At 33.4% G+C, this 23456-nt stretch overlaps 1 protein-coding gene across 1 annotated transcript in view; it reads left to right on the forward strand.

The window, feature by feature from the left end:
* The window catches only part of DPP10 (dipeptidyl peptidase like 10), a 648823-nt gene that overhangs the window by 152024 nt on the left and 473343 nt on the right, over window positions 1-23456 (forward strand). The gene's annotated exons all lie outside the window — the stretch shown is intronic.

Consider the following 23456-nt stretch of genomic DNA (forward strand, 5'->3'; position numbering starts at 1 on the left):
GCATAAATATTTACAATTGTTATATCTTCTTCTTGGATTGATCCCTTAATCATTATGTAGTGTCCTTCTTTGTCTCTTGTAATAGTCTTTATTTTAAAGTCTATTTTGTCTGATATGAGAATTGCTACTCCAGCTTTCTTTTGATTTCCATTTGCATGGAATATCTTTTTCCATCCTGTCAGTTTCAGTCTGTATGTGTCCCTAGATCTGAAATGGGTCTCTTATATACAGCATATATATAGGTCCTGTTTTTGTGTTCATTGAGCCAGTCTGTGTCTTTTGGTTGGAGCATTTAATCCATTTACATTTAAGATAATTATCAATATGTATCAATATGTATGTTCCTATTACCATTTCCTTAATTGTTTTGGCGTTTTTTTTGTTTGTCTTTTCTTTCTCTTGTGTTTCCTGCCTATAGAAGTTCCTTTAGCGTTTGTTGTAATGCTGGTTTTGTGGTGCTGAATTCTCTTAACTTTTGCTTATCTCTGAAGGTTTTAATTTCTCCATCAAATCTGAATGAGAATCTTGCTGGGTAGAGTAATCTTGGTTGTAGGTTTTTCCCTTTCATCACTTTAAATATGTCCTGTCACTCCCTTCTGGCTTGCAGAGTTTCTGCTGAAAAATGAGCTGTTAACCTTGTGGGGATTCCCTTGTATGTTATTCGTTGCTTTTCCCTTGCTGCTTTTAATATTTTTTATTTGTATGTAAATTTTGATAGTTTGATTAATATGTCGTTCGGCATGTTTCTCTTTGGGTTTTTCTTGTATTAAACTCTCTGGGCTTTCTGGACTTGATTGACTATTTCCTTTCCCATGTTAGGGAAGTTTTCGACTATAATCTCTCCAAATATTTTTTTGGACCCTTTCTTTTTCTCTTCCTCTTCTGGGACCCCTGTAATTCAAATGTTGGTGCATTTAATGTTGTCCCAGAGGTCTCTGAGACTGTCCTCAATTCTTTTCATTCTTTTTCCTTTATTCTGCACCCTGGCAGTTATTTCTACCATTTTATCTTCCAGGTCACTTATCCGTTCTTCTGCCTCTGTTATTCTGCTATTGATTCCTTCTAGAGTATTTTTAATTTCAGTAATTGTGTTTTTCATCACTGTTTGTTTGCTCTTTAGTTCTTCTAGATCCCTGTTAACTGTTTCTTGTATTTATTTTCTCCATTTTGTTTCTGAGATTTTGGATCATCTTTACCATCATTACTCTGAATTCTTTTTCAGGTAGGTTGCCTATTTCTTCTTCATTTATTTGGTCTTGTAGGTTTTTTACCTTGCTGCTTATTCTATAACATATCTTTTGTTGTTTAATTTTTTTATTTTTGATGGGTGGTGCTTTATTCCTGTCCTACTGGTTGTTTGTCCTGAGACGTCCAGCACCGGAGTTTGCAGGCAGTTGGATAGAGCTGGGTCTTGGTGCTGAGATGAGGACCTCCAGGAGGGCTCACTGAGATTAATCTTCCCTGGTGTCTGAGGTTCTCTGTAATTCCACCAGTTTGGACTCAGAGCTCCCATCACAGGAGCTTGGGCCCGACCTCTGGCCTGGGAACCAACATGTCGTGAGCTTCATGGTACGGTTAAAAAAAAAAAAAAAGAAAGAAAACAAAAAAGAAGCAGTATAATATCAAAGAATAAAAACCGAAATGAAATTAGAAAGATAAAAAATATATTAGAAAAAATAAAACTATAATTGAAACAACTGGTCACTGGGGGTACCTGCCATCCCCTTAGGTGTCCGTTGTTCCCCACCGTTGCCTGGTACGTGCCCTAGTTTTGAGAAGATGCAAATTCCACGTCCTCCTAATATGCCATCTTGACTCACCCCCCACATTTTTTAAAGGAATGTTCTGACCCTTTGAAATGAGGCTTTAAAAATATTAATCTGTCCCTATTTATAAAAAAGATAATTTTCTAGAAAACAGTTGATAAAATTAAGTGCTTTATTGGACAGGTGACAGCTGATTTTTTATTGTTATGCAAAAACTGAAAATGAATTTATTCTGGTTACTATTATATTCTGAGAAAATAATAGCTCCTGGTTATAGTTAGTTAAAATGTCGTGTTATATTATGTTGCAAGCAATGTCTTGGCAGCTCTAATTTAAAACGTGTCATTTAAGTATCTGACCTGTGTTTTAAAATGTCAAAGCAGCGATTAAAATATCCCATTATGCTTTTATGAGGGAGAAATAATGTTTTACATATTTTGAAATTTGCATTACTCACTTATAAACATCAACATCCACCAAGATGCAAATCGTATATTTTATTTTGTTGAATTAAAAAGAGATATATGTTGTATTGATAGGCATAAGCTAAATTGTCTCTGATTGTTTTTCCAAGAACAGCACAGGTGAACACATTTTAATATGGTATTACCCAGGCATAATCAGGCTGCCAAAGAGAAAACAATGACAGATTCTAACAGTTTCCCCCCAGATAAAATGGACTGTGGTTGCTTTTCTAATAGATTTATCTCTTATGTTAAATGAAAAATAATTTTCTCTGTCACTAATAAAGTCAGAGTAGTTAAATTTTTTGTCTCTGCTTTATAGTTGCATTTCTATTTTTAAGTCAGATTTGATTTCCTTATTTATTTTCATCTTTTTGTATTGTCCAATCAGATAAATAAGGGATTTAGTTTACCTTATAATGTGTTCATTTTTATAAGAGTCAGAAGAGAATGTTTTAATAAGTAACATTTATTTATTATCTGCTTGTTACATTCCAGGTATTACACTGAGTGCTTTAAATGTACTACTTTATTTACCATCGCACCACTAACATGAAATAGATACTATTAATTTATTCATATTCTACATTATTTGGCTGAGTGTTACAAGTTACAGTAAATTGCCTGTCACACAGTCAGAATATGGGGAAGCTGGGTCCCTATCCCAGGCCATTTTGGCTCTAGCACCCGTCTTAACCTTTGAAATAAATGTTAAGTTAAGCTCTATACTGTACCTATGCAAAGTATGGGCAAGAAACATTTGAGAAAAAAAAAAAAGAGAGAGAGAGAGAGCAAAATGAACTGTGCTTTTATTCTGAGCCTTGATTTTTTTTTTTAAATGAGTGAGTTAATTCTGTATATTTCCAAAAGGGAATGCAAAGCAAAGAAGGAATTAAGCTGGGGTGGCCAATGGGTAGTTAGAGAAGAAGTGACAGAAGTAGGTGACTGGAAAAAGTATACATGTAAATTCTTTCAGCTATCATATTGTTTTCTAAAACTTCAAACACTCATGATAAAATGTAAGTGAACCTGTTCTTTTGTAAACCACAGTGTATCAAAACTATTTACATGTCACTGTACAATTTTAAATATGTTGTCATATTTTTTATTTGCCTTCTTTTAAATGAAATACTTGCTTTAGGAATATGATAGCCTGGGGAAAATTGGGGGATCAAAATAGCCTGGTCTTTGAGAAGGAAAGTTTCCTTAAGCGAGGGTGTTGTATCCAATTGCCCCTCCTCCTGGAAAAAAAATTAGCATACATTAGCCCCCTGTGTTTGTGATAGGGGATATTTTAATATGCAAATCTGTGCATAATGATTTGACTTTTGCATGGGGTGTAGAACACCTCTGATCCTATGCTCACAGCCTACCCTGTTTTTTTCTGGAGAAACACCAGCAATTATGCAATATGAGGGAAAAAAGGCCAATAAACTTACTTTTTTATATGGGTTATACCATATGGGTAATGCCATGTACCATAAAATTTTCCACTTTGAAGTGAACAGTTCAATGGCATTTAGTATGTTCACAATGTGTGTAACCACCAACTCTATATAGTTCCAAAACATGTTATCACTCCAAAAGGAAACCCTGTGCCCATTTAGAAGTTACTCCCCATTTTCCACTTGCCCCAGCTCCTGGCAGCCAGCAGTCTAGCTCTGTCTCTACCAGTTTACCTATTCTGAATATTTCATACAAATGGGATCAAACAATATGTGACCTTTTTAGTTTGACTTCTTTCACTTAACATAATGTTTTAGAAGTTCATCCACGTTTTCACATATCAGCATTTCATTCCCTTTTATGGCTGAATAATAGTCCATTGTATGTAGGTATCACAATTTATTTATCCATTCATTGATTCATCCATCCATCCATCCATCCAATCACTGATGGAAATTTGGAATGTTTTCACCTTTGGGCTATTGGGAATAGAGCTGCTATGTACATGTGTACATGCATTGTTTTTTTTTGAGTTCTTGTTTTCAATTTTTTGATGAGTATGTCCAGGAATAGAATTATGGGGCTATGTGCTAATTCATGTTTAACTTTTTGAGAAACTACCAGACTATTTTCCACAGCAACTACACCATCTTACATTTCCAACAGCAATATATACATTTTCGAGTTTCTCCACACCCTCATCAACACTTGTTATTTTACATTTATTTTATGATTGTCATCCAAGAGGTTTGAAGTGACATCTCATTTGGTTTTAATATGCATTTCCCGAATGATGAGTGTTGTTGAGCATCTTCTCATATGCTTATTGGCCGTTTGTGTATCTTCGTTTAAGAATGGTCTATTCAAGTTTTTTGCACATGTTTTAATTGGGTTGTTTGATTTATTGTTGTTGAGTTGTAGTTCTGTATTCTGGATATTAATCTCTTGCTAGATATATGATTTGCAAATATTTTCTTCTATTCTGTAGGTTGTCTTCACTTTTTTGACACTTAATTTTTATGAAGTCCAGCTTATCTTTTTTGGTATTGTATCTAAGAATCCATTGCTAAATCCAGAGGCATGAAGATTTACCTGTATGTTTTTTAAAGAGGTTTATGGTTTTAGCTCATAGCGTTAGGGCAGTGAATGATTTTGAGTTAATTTTTGTGTACGGTGTAAGGTGGGGAGTCCAACTTCATTTTTTGCATACATTTCACCTAGAAACATTTGTTGAAGAGACTGTTCTTTACCCATTGAAAGTTTTTTTTTCTCTCTTGTTGATTATCATTTATCATAGATAATATTGGCTTATTTAAGGACTTGCAATTGTAATCCACAGTCTGTGTCTAACCTTATGCCAGTATCACGCCACTGTTTTGATTACTGTAGCTTTGTAGTAAATTTTGAAATTAGAAAATGTGAGTGCTCCAACTTTGTTTTCTTTTTTAGTTTTTAATTTTTTCCTATTCAGGGCCTTTTACAATTCCATATAAATTTGAGGATTGTCTTTTCCATTTCTGCAAAAAATAAAAAGGTAGTTGGGATTTTGATATTGATTGTATTGAATCTGTGGATCACTTTGGGTAATATTGCCATCTTAGAAATATTCTTTCAATCATTAAACACTAGTTGTCTTTCCATTTATTTATATCTTTAATTTCTTTCAGCAATGTTTTATAGTTTTAAATGTAAATTCTTTACCTCCTTGGTTAAATTTATTCCTAAGTATTTCATTCTTTTGAATGTGATTGTAGCTAGAATTAATCCCTTAATATCTTTTTTTGATTGCTTATTGCTGGCATATAGAAATACAACTAATTTTTGAGTGTTAATAAACACTTAAAACCCTTTATTCTAAATTTACTTATTAGCTGTAGAAGATTGTTGTAGATTCTTTGGGTTTTCTACATATAGAAGACAATGGCATGTGTAAATAGAGATAGTTTTACATCTTCATTTCCAAGTTGGCTGTCTTTTATTTATTTTTCTTCCCTGGCTAGAATTCTGGTTAGAATTTCTAGTATAATTTTGTATAGCAATGGTGAAAGTGGACATCATTGTCTTGTTCTTGATCACAGAACGTCTTTCAGTCTTTCATCACTGACTACCACCTTAGCTGTGGGTTTTTCATAAAGACCTTATTTCATGTTGAGGAAGTTTCTTTTCATTCCTAGTTTTTAAAATGTTTCTAAAAGAAAGAGTGATGGATTTTGTCAAATGCTTTTTATCATGAATTGAGATGATCATGTGTTTTTCCTCTTCTTATCTATGAATGTAGTGTATTACATTGGTTACCTCTTTTTTTTTTTTTTTTTTGGTCAGGTTACCCTTAAATTCCTGGAATAATCCTCTTTGTTAATAGTTCATAATCCTCTTGATGTGCTGGAGAATTTGGTTGGCCAATTAAAAGAAGTCATTCTGCCATTTGCTACTAGTATTTCATTGAGGGTTTTTGCATATATATTCATAAGGAATCTTAACATTTTTTTCATGTGTTCTCTTTGGATTTGGATCAGAATAGCCTAACCTTATAAAAGGAGTTATTAGGTATTCCTTCCTCTTCTAGCTTTTGGAAGAGTTTGAGAAAAATTGGAGCTAATTCTTCTTTAAATGTTCGGTAGAATTTACAAGTGAAGTCATCTGTTCCTGCATTTTTCATTTTTGGGAGGTTTTTGTTTATGGATTCAATCTTCTTACTAGTAATTGGTCTGTTCAGATTTTTTATTTCTTCTTGAGTCAGTTTGGTAGTTTACATGTTTCTAGAAATGTGTCCATTTTATCTAAGTTATTTAATTTGTTAGCATACAATTGTTCAAAGTATTCTCTCATGATTCTTTTAATTTCTATAAAATTTTAGCAATGCTCCCAGTTTCATAACTGACTTATTATCTGCATCTTCTTTCTTTTTTATCTTAGTCAACTTAAGTAAAATTTGGTCAATTGTTTTGATGTTTTCAAAGAAAAAACTTTTGATTTTATTGATTCTTTCTACTGGTTTTCTATTCTCTAATTTCATTTATCATCACTCTAATATTTATTACTTTCTTCTACTAGATTTCAGTTAATTTCCTCTTCTTTTTCTACTTATTTACATGTAAAGTTAGGTTATTGATTTGAGATCTTTCTTTTTTAGTGGAGGTATTTATCTCTTTTAGTAATGCCTTCACTGAATCCTATCAGTTTTGGTATGTTGTATTTTCATTTTCATTTGTCCCAAAGTATTTCCTAATTTCCTTTGTGATTTCTTCTCTGAAATACTGCTTGTTAAAAGTGTCTTGTTTAACATCCTCATACAGGTGAATTTTCCAGTTTTCTTTCTGTTATTGATTTTTACTTTCATTCCATCTCATTCAGAGAGCATATTTTGAATAATTTCAATATTTTTAAATTTATTGAACCTTGTTTGGTGGCCTAACATATGGTCTATCCTGGAGACTGTTCCATGTAGTTGAAAAGAATGTATCCTGCTGTTGTTGGATGTAGTGATATGTGGATAAATAGATAGATAGAGAGAGATATTGATACTGATGCATTGATTAGTTGATCAATATTGATATATCGATTTTGGAAAGTCAGTATCCTGTGTGATGTGTAGTCTCTAAAGTCTCTGTTCCTTTAGTTTATGTACAGGTCACATTTTTACAAAGATTTCCTTGAATGTTCGGATTCAAGAGGTGGGGAGGGGCAGGGAGGATAAAAAAAGAAAAAAAAGTAGAATGTTTTTAAAAAGAGGGGACCAAAAAACCATCTCATTCTTTTCAAATTAGTACTGTGCTGGGACACTTATTCAGATCATCTGCAGTTCTGTCTTAGCCTTCACTTCCTGCTTGTACTGAGCCTAAAGTTTAGCCTGAGGTGAAAACTTAGGGTCTTTTCAGATCTTTTTTGAGCATGCATACTGCTCTGGGCATGCATGTGGCTTTCCAAATGTTCCAATATATGTAGGCATTTTGAATGCCTAATTTCCCAAAGAAACTCTTTTCCAGCTTTGCCTCCCAGCTTTGGGTTCCCTATATTATGTCTTAACTCTGTCTTTTTCCCCATGTAGCTGTGGCTCATTCATTTGCTTTATGATGTTTTTGAGGAATACCCATTGCTTTTCTGCCCTGATTGTTCTGGATCAGGTGTAACAAAAATAAGTGCCTTGTGTCAGTTGAGACAGTTTAGAGCAGGCAAACACAACTCTTTGAGAATAAGATCTACTTTGCTCCCTCTAGAACCAGGACCATACTACAAATGCAGGCTGCTGACTCAAAGATTGCCACCAAGACAGTGAGGGGATGGGGGTAATGGCAAATAAAAATTCCACAAGCCTTCCTATTATTTTTAAATTGCCCTTTTCTTGATTCAGTGTTTGCTTGTCTTTTGTAAACATTTGACTGTTTTCCAGAGTTTGACAGTTTATTCTGACAATTTTTCTTGTGTTTTTTTTTTTTTTTTTGATGTTACTGTGGGAAAACAGTCTCTTGGAGCAATCTACTCCTTTGTGTTCATTGATCTCACTCTAATAACAGACTTTACCGATCCAATTTATATGCAACTGGCTTCTGTGATTTGTGATCAACCTGAGTTGTTATATTTAAAACCATCAAGCCTAGGTTTTATATCTTTACCATTTACACTGTTTCCTCCATTTATTGTATGATGCATAATAGTTTATACTATCAGTACAAACCGAGTTTTCACTAAATATTGACCAGTGACAAATTTATCTACTTATTCACTCTTGTATTAAAAATTACAGAATGTCAGAGAAATATTTCATGAAGTTCTTGATGGTGAACATAACAATAACATAATGTAGTATGATCATTAAATCTGATGTTATTACCAAATCGAGAAGAGAGTCCACATCTGTAGAGACCTAGAATAATACTTACTATAACCTTAGCAGTTTGAAATGAAGGTAAAATAAACTTAATAAAATACACAATAAAGTATACACAGGAGAGCTTAGTGTGGGGAACTCTAACAAATCATTGAGGACATAAAAGTGCTTTTGGGCATTTGAATTATACCTATAAATATTTTCTGGATTAGAAATTAATTTCTCAGGCTTTTTATAAAATATCTGTTAATTCATTTAAAATGGCAAAGTAAAACTATTACATGTAAATGTACATAATATATAATGAAAAATAGTTACCTTTTCAGAAATTGGTGAGAAGAATGTCATTATTTTATGTTTTTGCAAATATTTAATGTCTGCTCAATAGAAGACTGCAGGATTCTCATATGTACTCCTGTGTCAATTCTTTTGGAGTCAGTTGCTTTGGTTGAAGCATATGAAGGAATTCTGGCCTCATAAATATATGTAGTTAGAAATGGAGGGAGTTTTTTAATAGCTTTTTCACATGATTGTAGATGCTCTTCCTTGATACTTCTTGAGAACTTGATAAATGGTAGATCCTCAATGGTTAGCTGCATTGTGAAACCTGAAACCATATCCGTAAAATATCAGTACTCTGCTTTTAAAATCTATTGGTCCATCTAGCACTTTAAAAGGATCTTTTACCTATGCACGATTCTGTAACATTATGCATTGGTCATTTGGAAAATATTAGTTCAGTGAGTTATACAGATCTTCCAAATGTTGGTAGAGTTTATTACACAATATTAAGAAAAAACAGCTAATATCACTGATGGTATAACTAGAAAAATCTCACTAGAAGAGTATTGGGAAGTAGTCAAACTCAAGATAGAGAACACAAGTTTTGAGAACTTCAATTTTTTTTTTGAAAGCTTGAATTTTATAGTTTGTAACAAACAATTGTGTTTTTAAATTTTTTTATGTATTATTTTTTAACAGTTATGATTTTTAAGTGAGAGGCTCATTTTATTTATTTTGAAGAAAACATTTGCCAGATCCTTAAATCTAAATAATCATAGTTTGTTATTCATTTTTTCCACTAAAAATGGTGTTCCAGGAAAAAAGCTGTTAGTTCAGTTCATAACTTAAGCAATTGCCCACATGCATTTCTTTGGAACAAGTACCATGTCAATATGCAGGGGAAGTGCTTTTTGGGCAGCAGAGGGGAGGAGGTATAAGTCCCTTTTCACCACACAAATATTAAAAAGATATCAAGGGTGGAGACTGAATACAATGGACAATTTTTAGAACTGTGTTGAGGAAATTCTTAACTGGAATAGGATTTTTCAAGCATTTTTTGAGCATTTATAAGACTAAAGAACAGAATGACTATCATATAGTTTTATGCCACAGTATTGACTCTCAGTGAGGTGCCTGTAGTTGCATCCACTTTTGGTTTTGCTTCCAGGAGTGGGAATTTCAACCCAGTGTAAAAGGAAGATGTGCCTTAGTATTACTATGAATATAATTTTGACTTTTAGGACTGCTTCCACAGTTGCCCACAGATTATGCTCTGCAGTGCTCTCCTGTAGAGTAGTAGAGATATGGAACAAAAATTTGCTCATGGTAATGTGATTGAAATAAAAAGTATGCCTGAGGGAGGAGCTCAAACTTGTTTATATAAGAACTCATAGGCCCAAAGTAGAGCTATAACACATTAGGGTATAAAGAAGACATCATTCTAGCATATGTGTGTGTGTGTGTGTGTGTGTGTGTGTGTGTGTGTAAGGTGTGTGTTATGTGTATATGTGTATCAGTCTGTAATTTGCCTTTTCTTCTCACAATGTAAAAGGCCTTTGTGCAAGTACATTTCTCACATTTAGGTTTTCTACTCAAATTCAGGAGATTTAATTTGGAAAAAGTCTCAGAAAGAAGATTGAATGTGATTAGCACTTTGAATAATTGACTAATTTGACTAATTAAACCTATGAGTAAATCCTAAAGCTCTTGATTTACTTATTCAAGAGATGACAAGTTTGAAGTAAAATTTAATAAGGCCTTCAGAACCTGAAAGTACATTCCTTATTTTGATGAGCACTTAAGAGTGTCTGCTGAAAATAAGGAGAACTCGTACAGAATATAACAGAAATTAGGGCATCTTACGGATGCAAGCTACTTTATGGGCCTTTGTGTGTGTTTGGGGAGGTGTACATCCAATAAAATTCTATATGAAGAAACCAAACATGTCAACAGCAGAGCTGTTCTGTTTGAAGAGTTTTAACCACATAATTCCCATCTACCCCTCTCCTTTCTCTGTCCTAAGAGAGCTTTAGAGTCTCTAGAACACAGCCAGCCACAGTGTAATTTAGTCCAACCCTTTCTCTTTACAAATGAGGAAACTTACTCCTGAATAGATGGAGAGAACTAGCCAAGGGCCTATGCACTAGTTAAGGGTTTAACTAGGATTAAAATATGAACTCCTAGCTCTGATTACTGTTATTTCAGCATTAGTGCTTGTCCCTGTTTGAGTATAGGCAGTGGGAGTATAAGTTCATAACTGTCTGTGGGGAAACTTTGAGAAGACGAATGGATCGTAGAAGGCAAACTTCTTGTAATCTGTATTTCAGTATTTTGTATTCAGTGTACATTCCCTAGAAATTCTCCCCATGCATGGTGGAAAAAAAGGACAGAGTTGGAAGAGGGAAGAAAGTGACAGTTAAATAAATACATAATACCTTATTTGCCAGCCGTCCTCTTCATTCCATTCAGTACAGACCCAGCTGTAGTTACAATTTAGTAACTTTCCACATAGCTGAATTTTTAAATGACTTTTTATAATTAAAATGTGGCTTTCTGTATGAACGCTACATGCTGGAAATATACTTGAGAAGGAAAGAACATTCATTGGAAGATAATCTGATTTAGGAAGTAAATTTAATTTGAAGGGTATATATAATTTAGGCTTTATAAGATACAGGGTTAATCTGAGTCAAAAGTGGTTCTAGGTGGTAGAATTGATGAAGATAAGGAATTGACTGGCCTTTTATTCAAGAAACTAAGCTGTTGCCACAAGATATTGGAGTAGGAAAAGGCAAAAGAAAGAGATAGAGGAAGGAAACTCCTGGCATACCAAGAGGAACAAAGGTAATTTTCTGGGACTATAGAACAGATGGTACACAGTGCACTAATTCCCTTTGTGCTTTTGCTTGAGTGGATGAATTGGTGTTCAGAATACTAAGTGACAAACTGCTTCATTGACAAGACTGATTTATAATTTATTTGTGTGATCCATATATTTGACCTTACAAATTCAAAATAGCCAAATACTCTTCTTTCAAAAAGAGACTTCTGAGTGAATTTTACATTTCACTAACTTTTTCTACTAAAACATGCAACTCAATACTGTACTTCTGGTAGGGTACATCCAAGAACATAATGGAAATATTTGGGCTGAAGGGAACTATGAAAGAAACAAAAACTCCAAAGAAAGGGAAAACATTTTGTTTTGTGACTTTGAAATTTTAAAATTCAAATTTGCTTTACGTTGAGGTACATTTTAACCTTTTAATAATAATAATGACAATGGCTAACATTAAATAAGCTGAGTACTTTGCCTAATGATTTCCATATATTTCTTCATTTATAAATAGAAAAGAAAAGAGATGTAACTTGTACCAGGGCATACCTTATAATTTTCTTCTGTTTCAGTGATATGTATTTTTATTCCTCAATTTTACATTCCAAACTATGTGTAGCTCCTTAACTGGAAATAGTAACCCTTTGTTCATTTTCTAGGTGATAAACCAGGAAACATTAAAAAGAACTTGGTATATTATATCTGATCTCAAATGACATAAATTTTGACAATATTCAGTCTGCTGTATTGTATTTCAGCATCCTAGTGAAAGAAAAGAATGGGAAAATGATGGAAAAAAGAAAGGAATTAGTGCTTTAGCTGTTAAGTAGTAAAACTTTAAAGTCTGACTAGGAAATGTACAATCAGCAAATATTTTGAAAAGATCTGGAATTTGGCTGTGACTGCTATGGTTTGCATTCTATATTTTCATATATACAGTTATATAAGGCAGGGTGGCGGGGGTGTTACCCTTTCTATGAACTTTGAAAAATCAATAATGTTTTAAAATGGAAATGCGGGCTTCCCTGGTGGTGCAGTGGTTGAGGGTCCGCCTGCCGATGCAAGGGACATGGGTTCGTGCCCCGGTCCGGGAAGATCCCACATGCCACGGAGCAGCTGGGCCCATGAGCCATGGCCCCTGAGCCTGCGCGTCCGGAGCCTGTGCTCCGCAACGGGAGAGGCCATAACAGTGAGAGGCCCGCGTACCGCAAAAAAATAAAAAATAAAAAAAATAAAATAAAATGGAAATGCACCAGAAGAGTAGCCTGTAGTGACACTAAACATGGGAAGTGAGAATAAACTTTAAGAATAGAGATTTAAATGTAGCTCTGGGAAATAAAGGTGGTGGTACATTGGACATCCAGAGAAAAGAGAGAATCAAATGAGCAGAAAGAGGAAATAGCCTTGTTCTTCTTGTGGGAATTCCGAATAACTACCTGATTAGATTTTTCTTTTCATTACTGTTTTAACAGGAAATTATTTCAAATAAGATTTAAATTAAAAGAAATATTTCTGAACCTCTGATGTCAAGAGTAAACCAGATAAAAAGTAACACAGTTTCAGTAAAGAGAAACCAAGTACTGAAAGTCACAGATTAGTTTTCCTTCAGTTCATTACTGAAGAATTTTCTTTTCTCTTCTAAGATTATGTGGCCAACTTATTTCAAAAGGCCATTTAAAAGCAAGATTGGATTTTTGGAAGAAAGCACAGAAATACCAATAGAAGTCTATGATCTTGAATGATAGACTAGAACAGAGAAAAGAACATGGAGAGAATTATTTAATGTCAATTCTATTTCTACACTCCTGTTTGCAAAGTTGAATGTTTTAGCTAAGATTCTATATCTTGTACAATTAAAAAAATAATTACTCTGTTTCCAGTTCTTTAAATACTTGGGATCATTGTTATACTGTGCATCTCATTGGATCCATGTGCTATTATTCATAATTATAACCATAATCATAGGATACTATTTGGTTAACAAATATTTAGCCTTTCAATAGAAACTGTCGACAAGCCTCTTAGATAGCCTCATCCACCAAAGGGCAGACGGCAGAAGCAAGAAGAACTACAGTCCTGCAGCCTGTGGAACAAATACCACATTCACAGAAAGATAGACAAGATGAAAAGGCAGAAGGCTATGTACCTGATGAAGGAACAAGATAAAACCCCAGAAAAACAACTAAATGAAGTGGAGATAGGAAACATTCCAGAAAAAGAATTCAGCATAATGATAGTGAAGAAGATCCAGGACCTCGGAAAAAGAATGGAGGCAAAGATCGAGAAGATGCAAGATATGTTTAACAAAGCCCTAGAAGAATTAAGAAACAAACACCTAGAAGAATTAAAGAACAAACAAATAGAGATGAACAATACAGTAACGGAAATGAAAAATACACTAGAAGGAATCAATAGCAGAATAACTGAGGCAGAAGAACGAATGAGTGACCTGGAAGACAGGATGTTGGAATTCACTGCCGCAGAATAGAATAAAGAAAAAAGAATGAAAAGAAATGAAGACAGCCTAAGAGACCTCTGGGACAACATTAAATGCACCAACATTCGCATTACAGGGGTCCCAGAAGGAGAAGAGAGAGAGAAAGGACCTCAGAAAATATTTGAAGAGATTATAGTCGAAAACTTCCCTAACATGGGAAAGGAAATAGCCACCCAAGTCCAGGAAGTGCAGAGAGTTCCAGGCAGGATAAACCCAAGGAGAAACACACCGAGACACATAGTAATCAAACTGACAAAAATTAAAGACAAAGAAAAATTATTGAGCGCAACAGAAAAATGACAAGTAATATACAAGGGAACTCCCATGAGTTTAACAGCTGATTTCTCAGCAGAAACTCTACAAGCCAGAAGGGAGTGGCATGATATATTTAAAGTGATGAAAGGGAAGAACCTACAACCAAGATTACTCTACCTGGCAAGGATCTCATTCAGATTCGTCGGAGAAATCAAAAGCTTTACAGACAAGCAAAAGCTAAGAGAATTCAGCACCACCAAACCAGCTCTACAACAAATGCTAAAGGAACTTCTCTAAGTGGGAAACACAAGAGAAGAAAAGGACTTACAAAAACAAACCCATAACAATTAAGAAAATGGTCATAGGAACATACATATCGATAATTACCTTAAACGTGAATGGATTAAATGCTCCCACCAAAAGACACAGGCTTGCTGAATGGATACAAAAACAAGACCCATATATATGCTGTCTACAAGAGATCCACTTCAGACCTAGGGACACATACAGACTGAAAGTGAGGGGATGGAAAAAGATATTCCATGCAAATGAAACTCAAAAGAAAGCTGGAGTAGCAATACTCATATCAGATAAGATAGACTTTAAAATAAGGAATGTTACAAGACACAAGAAGGACACTACATGATGATCAAGGGATCAATCCAAGAAGAAGATATAACAATTATAAATATATATGCACCCAACGTAGGAGCACCTCAATACATAAGGCAGCTGCTAACAGCTATAAGAGAGGAAATCAACAGTAACACAATAATAGTGGGGGACTTTAACACCTCACTTACACCAATGGACAGACCATCCCAAGAGAAAATTAATAAGGAAACACAAGCTTTAAATGACACAATAGACCAGATAGATTTAATTGATATTTCTAGGACATTCCATCCAAAAACAGCAGATTACACTTTCTTCTCAAGTGCACACAGAACATTCTCCAGGATAGATCACATCTTGGGTCACAAATCATGCCTCAGTAAATTTAAGAAAATTGAAATCATATCAAGCATCTCTTCTGGCCACAACACTATGAGATTAGAAGTCAATTACAGGGGAAAAAAAACTTAAAAAACACAAACACATGGAGGCTAAACAACACATTACTAAATAACCAAGAGATTCACTGAGGAAATCAGAAAGTACCTAGAGACAAATTACAATGAAAACACAACGATCCAAAACCTATCGGATGCAGGAAAAGTAGTTCTAAGAGGGAAATTTATAGCAATACAAGTCTACCTCAAGAAATAATGAAAATCTCAAATAAACAATCTAACCTTCCACCTAAAAAACTAGAGAAAGAAGAACAAACAAAACCCAAAGTTAGCAGAAGGAAAGGAATCATAAAGATCAGAGCAGAAATAAATGAAATAGAAACAAAGAAAACAATAGCAAATATCAATAAAACTAAAAGCTGGTTCTTTGAGAAGGTAAACAAAATTGATAACCCGTTAGCCAGACTCATCAAGAAAAAGAGGGAGAGGACTCAAATCAATAAAATTAGAAATGAAAAAGGAGAAGTTACAACAGAAATGGACAAATTCTTAGAAAGGTGTAACCTTCCAAGACTGAACCAGGAAGAAATAAAAAATATGAACAGACCAATCACAAGTAATGAAATTGAAACTGTGATTAAAAATCTTCCCACACACAAAAGTCCAGGACCAGATGTCTTCACAGGTGAATTCTATCAAACATTTAGAGAAGAGCTAACACCCATCCTTCTCAAACTCTTCCAAAAAATTGTAGCGGAAGGAACACTCCCAAACTCATTCTATGAGGCCATCATCACCCTGATACCAAAACCAGACAAACATACTACAAGAAAAGAAAATTACAGACCAATATCACTGATGAATATAGATGCAAAAATCCTCAATAAAATACTAGCAAACAGAATCCAACAACACATTAAAAGGGTCATACACCATGATCAAGTGGGATTTATCCCATGGATGCAAGGATTCTTCAATATATGCAAATGAATCAATGTGATACACCATATTAACAAATTGAAGAATGAAAACCATGTGATCATCTCAGTAGATACAGAAAAAGCTTTTGACAAAATTCAACACCCATTTATGATAAAAACTCTCCAGAAAGTGGACATAGAGGGAACCTACCTCAACATAATAAAGGCCATATATGACAAACCCACAGCAAACATCATTAAAAAAAAAAGAAATAGCAACTATCAACATATATTAGGTTTTCAGACTTTCACACATGTATCCACACTTATATATATGTACATATGCACACACATCAAAAGGTATCTCATATTTAGTTACAAAATAACTAGAGATGATGTGTTACCCAGTACCTTACTTGTGAAGGATAAAGTCTATGAGACACAGTCCAGTGTTTGAGACTCAGTGCTTCCACTTCTGGGGGCACATGTTGATCCCTGATCAGGGAGCTAAGATCCCACAGGCCGTGAAGTGCGGCCAAAAAAAAATTAAGTAATATTTTGTTGATACTAGGAATAGGTGTTGATTTCAGAATTTCTTCCTCTGAAGATTTGTAAGAAAGGAGCTTTACATGAGGAATCATCTCTTAAAATTATTTACAATCTAATACCAATTTCCTTCTTAAGCTACCTTCTCAGTGTTCGATGTGAGTGATTGGGATGAAGAAATGGTGCCCAGGATTCTCTGTTTGCTAAGTGTGGCTGTAGAGTCAAAATGGAGAGAAAATTATTAAAATGTATGAAATATAAGATTTCTTCAGATGGTTCTAACATAAATTAAGTTCCTGAGAAATCAGGTTGCAGCTGGGTTATAAATGTTTGCTGATGAGGTGTGATAGGTGATGCTACTAATGTTAATACTAAATAGAGTGCAGCAATGAGCAGAGGGTAAATTTGGAGTTTCAGGCTGACATTTTATAGACAATTTCTTGAAGAAAACAAACAAAAAGCTCCACTTTTTCATGAATGCTGTGACACTGCTCTATGTGAGAAAATAGAAAGACTGTGGCAATGGTACCTTCATGAGCAGGTTGGAGCAGAATGGGATGGTAATAAAGTCTGGAGAGGGTACAGGAGGAGTTGAATTTCAATTAGGAGGAGGATTATTGTGGCTAAAAGGAAATAAGAATATTCTTAAAATATAATTTATAAAATTGTACATTTAAAAAAAACTAATTAACACAATATTATAGAGAACGAGAAAAGAAAACTTATTTTGAGAGACAGTAGAGTTTAATAAGTCAGAGAGATGTAGGTTCCAATTTCAGTCCTGCCTCTTACTAACCATGTGAACTTTGTCAAAATCTTTAGGTTTGCTGAGCCTAAGTTTCCCCTCCAAATGGATATCCCATTAGGGCTTGGGGAGGGGCATTTGGAAAAGGGATGATTGATTACAAAGGATGAACACCCCAAAAGACTATGATGAGATGTGGAGATAAAAGGAGCTAGGGGATAAAAAAACCAGCCTCCAAGGCTATTAAAACAGAAGCTTAATTATTCATCATATGTAGAGGAAGAAGTCTCTTTTCTAGGACTGAAAAATTCAAGAGACCTCAGGGATAGTGCCTGACAGCTAAGAAAAATTTAAAGAAATGGACAAAGAAATAAGGAAAAAAAAACAACCAGAAAGAGGTATGAAGTAATGAAGTGTATACAGTTCATTCAGTAATGAATGAAGACAAATAAATTAAATCTTAAGTTTTATCTGATTATTGTTTAAATTTAAAATTTAATCACAATAGTTTGAATTACTTTGATGAGTTGATTTTATAATAAATTCTAAGGGCAATTGGAGTTAAAAAAATCCTGACTATTAAAATTATTGAATTATTTCAGATTATAGAAAATAAATGGAGTTCAGAATATTTACTAAAATTATTAAAATGTTAACTGATCAGTATAATACAAAATGAAAAAAAATAATGGACCATTAGTTTAATTCATTAAAAAAATCTGAACATTTAAATAAACATTTAACATATTAATCTAGCAGTAGAAAAGTAATAATAGTTTGCCATGACCAGTTGGATTTTGTTATAGAAATAGAGGGTGGTTGGAAATAGGAAATTTCATTTATAAAACTTTTATATCAACACATTAAAGGAGAAAATTATGTTTATATAAAAGGCTGGAAGTGTATCATGACATAGTTATAATTTCAGATAAAAATTCGAAGTGACATAGGAATAAAAACAAATTACTTAAGCATGATACAGATTCCTTTCCAAAAATCAAGAAAAAACATCTTATTAAATAATGAAATATTAAAGATACTGCCATAATAAAAGAAGACAGCAGGATTGTTATTTCATCATTATTATTCAACGTTGTTTTGACACTCGAGCTAATGAAATAATTCACTAAAATGAAATAAATGCTTTTTAATGGTGCTGGAGCAATTGGTCATCCAATATGCAAAAAAACAAAAATAAAATATGAACCTCTAATTAATCCTCACATGATAGACAAAAAGTAACTCAAGATGATTCCGGGACTTATATGTAAAATATAAAACTATTATCCTTTTAGGAAAAAAGATAGGAGAAAATCTTCAGGATTAGTTCAAGCATTCTTAGTCTTGACAATAAAAGTGTGATTTATAAAAGGAAAAAATGATAAAGTGGATCTCATCAAAATTAAAAAACTTTTCCTCTGCAGAAGTCCTTTTTAAAGGGATGAAAAGACAAGGTAGAGGGCTGGAGGAAATCCGAAGTTGACATATCAACAAATGATTTACATCTAGAATAAAAAACTCTAAACTCAACAGTCACAGAAACAAAACAATCCAATTAGAAAATGGGCAAATGACATGAACAGACATTTCACTTAAGAGGATATAAACATCGCAAATAAGCACATTAACAGATGTTCATTAGCTATTAGGGTAATGCAAGTTAAAACCACAACGGCATATCATTACACATATATCAGAATGGCTTATTTTTTTAAAAAAACCACCAAATTCTTGCAAGAACACAGAAAAACTAGGTCATTTCTACATTGCTGGTGAGAATGTAAAATGGTACAACTACTCTAGAAAAGCATCCGATTTTTTCTTACAAAACTAAATGTGCACCGTGTGACCCAGCAATTGCATATTTTGGCATTTATCCCAAAGAAAGGAACATTTATGTTCACATAAAAACCTATAATTAATGTTCATAGCAGCTTTATTCATAATAACCCCAAGCTACAAATGATAACCCAGATTTCCTTCAACAGATGGATAGTTTAACAAACTGATACATTCATGCCCTGGAATAGTACCAAGCAACAAAAAGGAACAGAGAATTGATACACTCAACAACTAAGATGGATCTCTGCCAATCTGAAAATATTACATAATGCATGATTCCATTTACATAGCACTCTTGAAATTACAAAATCATAAAGATGGGAAATAGATCAGTGGTTGCCAAAGGTTGCAGAGGGAGGTTATGGCAATAAAAGGGCAACACAGGAGATTCTGGTGATGGAACTGTTCTCTGCCTTACTGGTACTCATCATATTTGATATAATTGCATAGAACTAAAGACAGCCACATATACTCACATGTACACAACTGAATACATGCAGAACTGGTGAAGTCTGAGTAAAGTTGGTGGAGGGTATCAGTGTCAATTTCTTTTTCAGATATTGTTTATGCAAGATATATGTTATTGATGGAAACTGGAGGAAGTGTATAAAGGATTTGTCTTTCTGTATTATTTCTTACAACTGCGTGTGAATCTGCAATACCTGAAAATTTTATATATATATTATGTGTGTGTGTGTATACACATATAAATGTATATATATACATATAAATGCATATATATACATGCACAGATATACATATAAATATATATACATATAAATTTAAACTTTAGGAAAAAGAGAAAATGTATTTCCAGATGATAGAATTGAATATGTAGAAAAATAAAAGATTTAATTTCCATTGGCATTTTAAAGAAAATGTGATATGGTGAATAATATAATTATTAACTCTGTGTGTGTGTATTAATTCATTTAGAATAACAATGGGAAATATTCTGTTCACAATAACAAACCATATATACTTACTAGTAAATATAATAGGAAATGTGAAGGATCTATATGAAAAATAGAAGATGAAACACAATTAATGTACCTAAAGTTTAAAGTTTTCCAATTCACTGTGTATGTATAATGCTATTTTAATAAGATTCCCATTCTGGTGGATTTTAATATGATTTTTAAGCTCATATGAAAGAACAGATGTTTGAGAATTGCCAAAATAATATTTCAAAAAAGTATATGAAAAAAAGATTGTATGGTATGCTGCATTTGCCTTACAAGGTGTTTTTTTGTTTGTTTGTTTTACATATGCCCAAAAAATACAGTAAACAAAATATGTGGAATTTACCTAGGAGCAAAAATATAGTAAATTTTTCAATTCAGTTGATAAGGAACATTTATTTAATAGATTGTGCTATCATAATCTACTTTCCACTGAAAGTTAGACTCCTACCTCCTACCTTTACCTATATAAATTTCATTGGATCAACTAAATAAATGCATATCAAAGAGAGATGGTAAAGTGTAATCATCTAAGAATTAAAGGGATTGTATTGGACAAATTAGGGTGCCTTTATATAATCTCAGGAAACTTTAAATTGTGAAACTTGTCTATACCAAAATCTGGTCTTATTGAGATATCTCATAGAATAAATATATTTCTGAAATCCTGATAAAGTTAGCTCATCTGATTAAAATCCCAAACTACTATGACAGAAAATTAATTCTAGCATCAAAGCTTTTTTGCTGTGTCAAACAAAAAGCAGTCATTCTTTTTTCTAAAATGCTCTCATTCCTTCACTTGTCCATGCCATTCCCTTTCTCTGTCTTTTGAAACCTGTAAGGCCCAGGTCATTTAACTTTTAAAAATAAAAATGAATAGATTTTATTTTCAAGAGAAATTTTATGTTCACAGAAAAATTGAACAGAAGGTACAGGGATTTTCCATTTACCCTTACCTTCACATGGGTAAAACCTCCCCCATTGTCAACATCCCACATGTGATATGTTTACTACAACTGATGAACCTATATTGACACATCATTATCACCCAAAGTTCAGATTTTACTTTAAGGTTCACTCTTGCTGTTGTACATCCTATGGATTTGGACAAAAGTTTAATGACATGTATCTACCATTCTAACTACTAGTACCTTTAGAGTCTCCATTGTTTACATTTTCCAGCATGTTACATAGTTGGAATCATACAGTATGGAGTCTTTTCAAACTGGCTTCTTTCACTTAATAATTTAAGGTTCCTCCATGTCTTTTCATGGTTGATAGCTCGTTTCTTTTTATCACTTCATAGTATCACAATATCTGGACCACAGTTTATCCATTCACCTACTGAAGGACAGACATCTTGGTTGCTTCCAAATTTTGGCAGTTATATATAAAGCTACTATAAACATCCATGTGCAGATTTTTGTGTGGCTGTAAGTTTTCAGCTCATTTGGGTAAATACCAGGGAGCACAATTGTTAGATTACATGTTTAGTTTTGTAAGAAACTGCTAGCCTTTCTTCCAAGTATCTGTACCATTTTTCATTCCCACCAGCAATGCATGATATTTGGTCATTATATTTTTCATTATATTTTTCACTGAAGGCTTTTCTGATTGTTTTTGCAAGATATTTTCCTTCCTTTGTCTGAGCTCATACAGTACTCTGTATCCTCATTCTGACATCCATCGTATTCTTTCTTGCTTTGTGTGAACCCCTCGGGGCAGGACATAGATATGTCTTCTGCACCTTACAATACTTCACTTAACACCTTGAAAATTAAGAGCCCTAGTATTTGTTGAATGAATAAGGTAAATTTAAATTTTGTTGTGTCAGACTGTCAAATGGAGCATTTTGTTTTGCATATCTATATATAATCACGTCTTATACTAGGCTTGGGTCAAACAATTCTCACTAGTTCCATCTGTTATATTTTTTTCAGTTGTTTCTGAACAATTATTTTGTGGGTTAACTACATGGCTGATTCATGTTGAAAGAAACTGCATTTGAAGTTATTGATTCTTTGCCCCAGCTTTTCAGCTGGAAGAAACAAAGCTCTTGCTACAATAAGTACTGAACTTTTAAAAAACAATATCTAATGAGGTTAGCATATATTGTTGACATTTTATTTTCAACCAGAGTTAAGGTCACAGCTGAAAGGTCACAAAGATGATTTTATACAGTAAATAAACAATCATATTATTTTGCAAAGGAAATGAAATATCACAAACTTGTCTGTAGCCTCTTTTGTCTAAAAGTATGTTTGCTATGCTTAATTTTGGTATCTAAGCTGTGTTGTCCTTCCATTTCTTACATTTGGGGATTTGAAAAGGAAGTACACCTAGTTTATGTGTCAGGGACTAATATAAACATGTGCTTTTCATTCATATTCTGGCATTATATTGAGTTTTTACATTTAACTCCTAAGTCCACTTAGTATTTGTTGGGTTTATTTGTGGAATTTTGGTATTTATTCTGTTTATTTGGTGAACTTCCTTTCAAGTTGGGAAGTTTTATTGATCATATTTGTTTGGGACCTTTACCTCTTCATCTTTGGTGTTTACAACAAAACTGTAAATTTATCATTAGAGAGAATATGTTGAAGTGATTTTGGAAAGTATTGGGCTGGATTATGGTTAAACAGTGAAAATGTGTGCGTTGGGGCACAATGCACAATAGAAACTATTAACTGCTTTCATATTATATATCAGTACATAACAAGGGATTGATCTCTTAAATTTGTGGTAGCTCAAGACAATTTTAATATTGAAAATAATTTAATGGGTTGAAAAGTATCATGGAACAGACAAACTTCTAATGCCAAAAACCATTAAAATTTCCACTTTATATTGTCATCTAGTTAACATTTTTAAAGCAAAGTAGTCCAGATAGTGTAATTCATTAGTTTTTTTTAAGACATTTTAAAACTTTTAATTTTATGTTGGAGTATAGCCAATTAACAATGTTGATGATAGTTTCAGGTGTACACTAGAGGGACTCAGCCATACCTATACATGTATCCATTCTCCCCCAAACTCTGTTCCCATCCAGACTGC

The sequence above is a fragment of the Tursiops truncatus genome, chromosome 7 (assembly GCF_011762595.2).
Source record: "Tursiops truncatus isolate mTurTru1 chromosome 7, mTurTru1.mat.Y, whole genome shotgun sequence".
Taxonomy (NCBI): Eukaryota; Metazoa; Chordata; class Mammalia; order Artiodactyla; family Delphinidae; genus Tursiops; species Tursiops truncatus.